The following is a 6,758-nucleotide window of genomic DNA, read 5'->3' on the forward strand; positions in this document are numbered from 1 at the left end:
GCATGTGGTGCTGGGGGATTAAACTGTGGTCCCTGTGCTTTGCTAAGCTTCTTCTAAGTAGGTGCTTTAGACCACTGAGCCATCTCACCAGCCCTATGATGGAAATTTTTAAACTATTTAAATATCAACTAGTAGTCTGACACCACACTAGGACAAAATGAGCTCATACAGCCCGCCAGCCAGCTCGTCTATTAGACTCACTCAGCCTTGACTACACTCAGCTACACACCAGAGATAACCTGACCCAGCTCAGTGTGATGCACCCAGCTGTGCAGCCTGTACTCTCAGCCCCAAACATACCCGTCTGCTAACTTGGACTTTCTGTTCAGCAATGCAAAATAATGCTATCCAATAAAAAGTCACCACACTTTAAGGTTTTGCATCTCCTGTTTGCAAAACCTACATAAAGTAAGCCAGAAGCTGGCTCTGGGCTGATGCTTTATGGGCGATCCCCCATCAGCCTGCCGGCATAATAAAGTTGGTTGCCTGCCAACTCTTTGATGCAGTGCGTTTACTGTTTGGCTCAGTACCAGTTCCACAACATTATTGGTTCCCCAACCAGGAAAACGCCATGCTGACTAATTGGGTCACCAGGTGAGGCCTGCTGCCACAGCGGGGACTCACCCTGTGGTCTGAAGATGAGCAGGTGCACGCTCCAGTGCTTTCCTCTGACCACTCCTTACCAGTGTCTGTCAGAGCAGTCAGTCTTGGTTTGAGTTCCACTTAGATTTCACCCCAAGGACTGGGGCTGGAATGTTGTAGTCTCCATGTGCTGCGTGTGAAGGTGTGGACTTGTGGTGAACGCAGTGTAAGCAACAGGCTGTTCCACTTGTGCTCCACAGCGATGACCCTTCAGGGTCTCAGAGCTACAGAGCTTGAATGGGCCCTAACCTGCGTCCATGGACACGTCTGACTGGGCATTCCCAATAAGTTCCCTAGAGAGACCACAACGGAGAGCTAAGTGACACTTCTTAGCCCAGATGGTCCCAATGTTGCCAAGAGGCTAGTGACCAGGCAGGGCCTATTTGGTCTCTCTCTGAAAGAGGCTCCCACACTTTGTCTGCTGTGTAGTGTCCAAGGCACAGCACATGCACTGTTAAAAGCCAGTGTGGGTGCACGGGAGTAAGCTCACTGTCCTGCACTGCATGCTGAGAAGCTCTGGAAAGGCTTTCTCAGAAGAATACAGAGTGAAGATAAAACCCCAATGACCTCATACTCTCTGTGAGGCTGATGCGCTATGCCTATGTCTTGTTTGACTACCAGAAGGAACAGTAAACGTGGAAGTTGATCACCAAGTTTGGGACCAAATAACATTCCCAGTCAAACAATGAGCCTGATTAATTCCCATACGTCGATTCCTGGCCAGGACCACAGCAGAACCCCCCACCTTGGCTCTGTGCTTGTACCTACCAGGAAAGAGAACCTGCTCAGTGGTCAAAGCTAGCCTGCCTAGCCATAAAGTTATCATTAAGTAAGCCTCTGGAAAAAGAAAACCTACCGTGTCCTGCCCACTGACCCCAAAGATGGCCTTCCTCCATCATATGTGGTCAGTGGATTGGCCTCCCAGCACAGGCGCCACTTCAGCCGTCCAGGCACCACTGGCCAGCCCACAACTAGAGGCTTCTCCCGGCTCCACTGCTTCCACCCCACCACCACAGCCCGCCAGACCCCAGTCAAGGCAGCCATCGCCTTGTTTGTCCCATCTTCTGATACCTCTCTGTGTTTATCTAGGGAGCCCACTGGGCTCAAAACAACAGCCTGCTGTGTATTTTCAGCCTTTCTCCCTCCACTGACCACCCCAGCTGCAAGCACCACACACTCGCCTATTCTAAAAAGCCTCAACCTCTGATGACCTCCTTGCCTCCGTCTTCCAGATCCATCTCCCTACTTGGCATGACTGCCAACAATTGCTCTTTACCCTCTTTTTTTTTTTTTTTTTTTTTAATATGTATTTGGTACAGGTCTACAGGGTCTACAGGGTCTCACTATGCAGCTTGGACTCACAGTGATTCTCCTGTTTTCAGCCTCCCACATGCTGGCATTCTAGGCACGTGCCACCACGCCCAGTCTCAGTGGCCATCTCAGCGCACCCCTGGGCTGGAGATCAAACCCAGCCACGGTGCTCTGCCCAAACAGGTGCTTTAGTTTGCCGAGCTATCTGGCTGGCCCCTACTCCTTACCCTCTTAAGCACCAAAGAATGCCTCAAACTGTGGAAGGGGCCCCCAGCATAGTTGCTGGTTCTCTGGCTGAAATGATGGCTCGGCTTCCATCAACCAGGCCAAACTGGGGCTCTAACACCACAGGGGCCACGAGGCACTCAAGCAGTGCCGTTATGCTCGCCTGGCCAGGCACCGAGAGCGAAATAAAAAGCAATAACCATGTCAAAGATAGCAGAAGTGATTAGGGAGGCCTCCGAAAGTCTGGCCAAAGTCTATGAGAGATTGTTAAAAGTATACTGAACTGGGGCCAGGGAGATGGCTCAGTGGAATAAGCGCTTCCCTGGCAAGCGCAGGGGCCTGAGTTCAATCCCTGGTTCCGGGAAAAAAAAAAAAAAAGTATACTGAACTTAGTCCCCAGAGACGCCAGAGAACCAGCAGACGGTGAATCAGTCTTCATAACTCAGGCTGTCCCAGACATTCAGAAGAAGATTCAGAAAGGTGACATATCTGCAGGCATAAACGACACCCAACTCCTGTGGATCACTCAAAGGGTCTTTACAAATTCTACAAAAAAGGGGAAAAAAAAAAAAAGACAGAACACCTGTGGAGCCAGCTGGCCTCAAGGCCAGCTATCATGGTATAGGAGAATAAAATTCCCAACCTGGAAGATGCCTGGGCCAAGTTTGTAGTTCTCTGAAATCAACGAATGAATTTTAGGAACAACAGAGGTTAAAAGCAGACTATATTTACTGGGGGAAAGAAAGCACCTGTCTGAGAGGTCGGAAGGGGACAGGGACTGGAGTGGGTTGCTGGGGAAGCTGCCTTTTTTGTTTTGTTTTCTCTTTTATATATATATATATATATATATATATAGAGAGAGAGAGAGAGAGAGAGAGAGAGAGAGAGAGAGCACAAAGCCAAGTGGTAAGAAGGCGGGTCTAGGAGGAACACATGAGAACGCACCCGGTGGGCATGAGGCAGGACAACACTATGGTCAACCAATAAAATTACAAGCACAATTGCTCAGGTAAATTGATGAAATCCAGGACAAAATGGGGAAGCCAGTCACACAGCAGGCAGACAGGAATCCAGAACAGGGGTTTATCCTAAAGGGATTGGATTAGTGGCTCTTCTGGCTTCCTCAAGGTGACAAACCTATTTAGAATCAATCCTGGATGTTTATCTTTTGGGAGGTATGCATGTGCTTGGTCTTTCCTCTTGAAGTTTGGCTCATAGGGAGTGTCTGTCTCTCTCACAGTTGGGAGGTGCCTGTCCTTCCTCCCTGGCTGAGGGCCTGGCCCTGTCTGACTGCCTGTAATATTTCTAATTCAGCTTCCTATAACAATAGCATAGGGGCCAGGGAGACAGCTCAGTGGAATAAGCGCTTGCCTGGCAAGTGCAAGGGCCTGAGTTCAATCCCCAGTTCCGCAATAAAATAAAATAAAATAGCATAAGGCCAAGAGACTTAGGCCCGGTGGTGCATGTTGAGATTGGACAGCAAATCTAGGGCTGTCTTTTCATTTCAAAGTGAATAAAGAAACAAGACAGAGCCCAAGCTCTCCTGGCTTCGGGAGCCCCACAGCCAGCACTTCCTTGGCGCCCACCAGCCTGGCACCGCCTTGCAGGCAGCTGAAAGCTGGGGCGGCTCCGGCCTGGGGTGCGCGGCCAAAGTTCTGTGGAGACTGAGAGAGGTTTGCAGGAGCAATCACATTCTGAATTGTAGCTAATTGGTAAATACACTTCTGGTTTTCAGTTTGAGTTGATATACACAAAACATTTCTTATACATCACAAAGGTTTGAATTTGCAGGGTTAACTTGCTCTTTCTCTACTCTGTTGTTTTAAAATAAAAACACTGATTCAGGTTTACTCGGATATCTATTGGACGTTGGTCAACTTTACTACCTGAAGGGAAAGAAATTTACATTTGAAATTTGACTGGCTATAGTTACATTTGTTGTAGAAAGTTACAGTAAGTGGGAGAGCTGGGGATACAGCCCAGTGGCATAAGCGCCTGCCAGGCAAGCACAAGGTCCTGAGTTTGATCCCTGGTGCTGTTGCAGGCGGCTGAATTAGATAGAGATGTTGTAGGCAGGCAGGCAGGCAGGGCTGGGCCCTCAAGGAGACAGCAAGAAAGATGAGATACCTTGCAACCGTGAGAGATGGATGCCCCTGCTGTGGGCCGGATCTAGAGACCAAAGATCGAACATGCAGACCTCCCTAAAGACAAGCGTCCAGGACTGATCACCACCTCGAGGAAGCCAGGAAGAGCCACTAGTCCAACCACTACTGGCTGCCTACCAGAGAAACGCCTGTCCACACTCGTGCCGCTTTCTACATGACTCGCCTCCCCATTTGGTCCTGGATTTAATCAATTTTACCGAGCAGTGGTGCTTGTCATCTCACGGGTTGGCCCACCTCATGCCCACCTACGTGAGGTCCCATGTTCTCCACCTTACCCGCCTCACCACAGGATTTTGCTCTATAAAAGTCCCTGAAAAAGACAGCCTCCCTGGGACAGCCAGCTCAGGCCCCCCTTCTGTCCCTCTCTCTTGAATAGAAGCTTTCTTTCCCCAGTAAAAATTCTGCTCTTGGGCTGGTGAGATGGCTCAGTGGTCTAAAGCACCTACTTAGAACAAGCTCAGCAAAGCACAGGGACCACGGTTCAATCCCCCAGCACCACATGCCAGCCAGCCCGCCCCCTGGTGGGCTGAGCTGGCCACACACACACACTCACACACACACACATAAATAAATAAAATTTAAAAATTCTGCTCCTAACCTCCATTTGTCCCTAAAATGCATTCTTCAATTTTAGAGAACAAGAACTTGTCCCAGATACCTTTCAGGTTGGAAGTTTCATTCCCCTGTATCAGTACCGGGGTGCGGGGTGGGGTACTATAATAGGTGGGAGAGGAAAATACTAACATACTAACAAGGTATGTAAGAGATATACTTTTGTTGGCACCTGGAATCAAACTCAGGACCTTGCTCTTGCCAGGAGGTGCTTATGTCAGAGCTCTATCCCAGCCCTTTTGATAGAGAATTCTGCGTGATGAAAGTCTTGTCCTGCCAAAGAGAAAAGGACAAGCCCAGAAAGCCCTTTTGAAAATTTACATGAGCCCTCTTGCCTCTTGCCTCTGAATGAAAGTGGCAGAGATCCAGCCATAGGAGGCTGAGACAGGAGGATTACTGCAACCAGGGGTTTAAGTTTGAGGTACGCCTCAAAAGCATAGCAAGGGGGCCGGGGAGATGGCTCAGTGGAATAAGCGCTTCCCTGGCAAGCGCAAGGGCCTGAGTTCAATCCCTGGTTCTGCCAAAAAAAAAAAAAAAAGCATAGCAAGATTCCATTTCAAAGGGGAAAAATTGCCATAAAAATTCAGTCATGTAGGGGCAAGGGCTATAGCTCAGAGGCAGAGTGCCCACCCGGTGAGCACAAGGGCCTGAGTTTGAACTCCAGTACCCAACGACAGAAAAAAAAAAAAATTCAGTTACGTTTCTATACACTAAAAAGGAACCATATAAAAGTAACTTCCAAAGGCAATTTCATTGACATTGACCAAAAAAAATACAAGACCTAAGAACTAACTTAACCAGCGAGGGGAGAGACTCACACGATGAAAACTACAAAAGATTCCTGGAAGAAATGAGGAAGACAAATAAATGGAGCTGGGCGGCATATGCCTGTAATCCCCAAATTTGGGAAGCTGAGGCAGGAGGATTACTATGAGTTTCTGGCCTTCCTGGGCAAGTGAGCTCAAGGCCAGCCTGAGCTGCATAGTGAAACTCTGTCTCAAAAAGAGAGAAAAAAAGACAAATAAATGAAATGTGCCCATGTTGTCACAGTGTCAACACTACCTGAAGTGCTCCTCATAGACAATATAATCCCCTACAAAAATCCTGATGTCGCCGGGTGTGGTGGCACATGCCTGTAATCCCAGCAGTCAGGAGGCTAAATTAGAAGTATTATTGTGAACTTGAGACCAGTCTGGGCTACAAAATGAGCTCAAGACCAGACTAACCTGTAGAGTGAGACCCTGTCTAAAAAAGACCCCCCAAAATCAAGCTATTGCTGGGTGTGTTGGTGCATACTCATAATCCCAAAACTCTGGGGGCGGAGGCAAGAGGACAGCCATGAATTCACCCTGGGCTGAGGCAGGAGGATTGCCACAAGTTTGAAGCCAGCTTGGACTATATAGTGAGTTCAAGACCAGCTGGAATTATAGAGTGAGATCCTGTCTCAAAAAAAAAAAAAAAAAAAATCCAGTGTCACATTTTTTGAGAAACAGAAAAATTTCTCTTGGGCTGGGGAGATAGCTCAGTGGTCTAAGTGCCTGCCTGGCAAGCTCAAAGACTGGGGTTAGGATTGCAGGTACCACATGCCTCATTGGCCCCACCGTGGGGCGTGCTGAGCTGCCCACTGAGACTGGGTGTGGTGGCACTCGCCTGTAATCCCAGTGCTGGGGAGGCTGAGACAGGAGAATCGCTATGAGTTTGAGCTACGTAATGAGACCTTGTACCAAATAAATAAATAAATACATTTTAAAAAGAAAAATCCATCCTAAATGCATATGGAATCTCAAGAGACGGAGAATATAT

This window comes from Octodon degus, unplaced genomic scaffold (genome assembly GCF_000260255.1).
Source record: "Octodon degus isolate 3935 unplaced genomic scaffold, OctDeg1.0 scaffold00226, whole genome shotgun sequence".
In the NCBI taxonomy this organism is placed as follows: Eukaryota; Metazoa; Chordata; class Mammalia; order Rodentia; family Octodontidae; genus Octodon; species Octodon degus.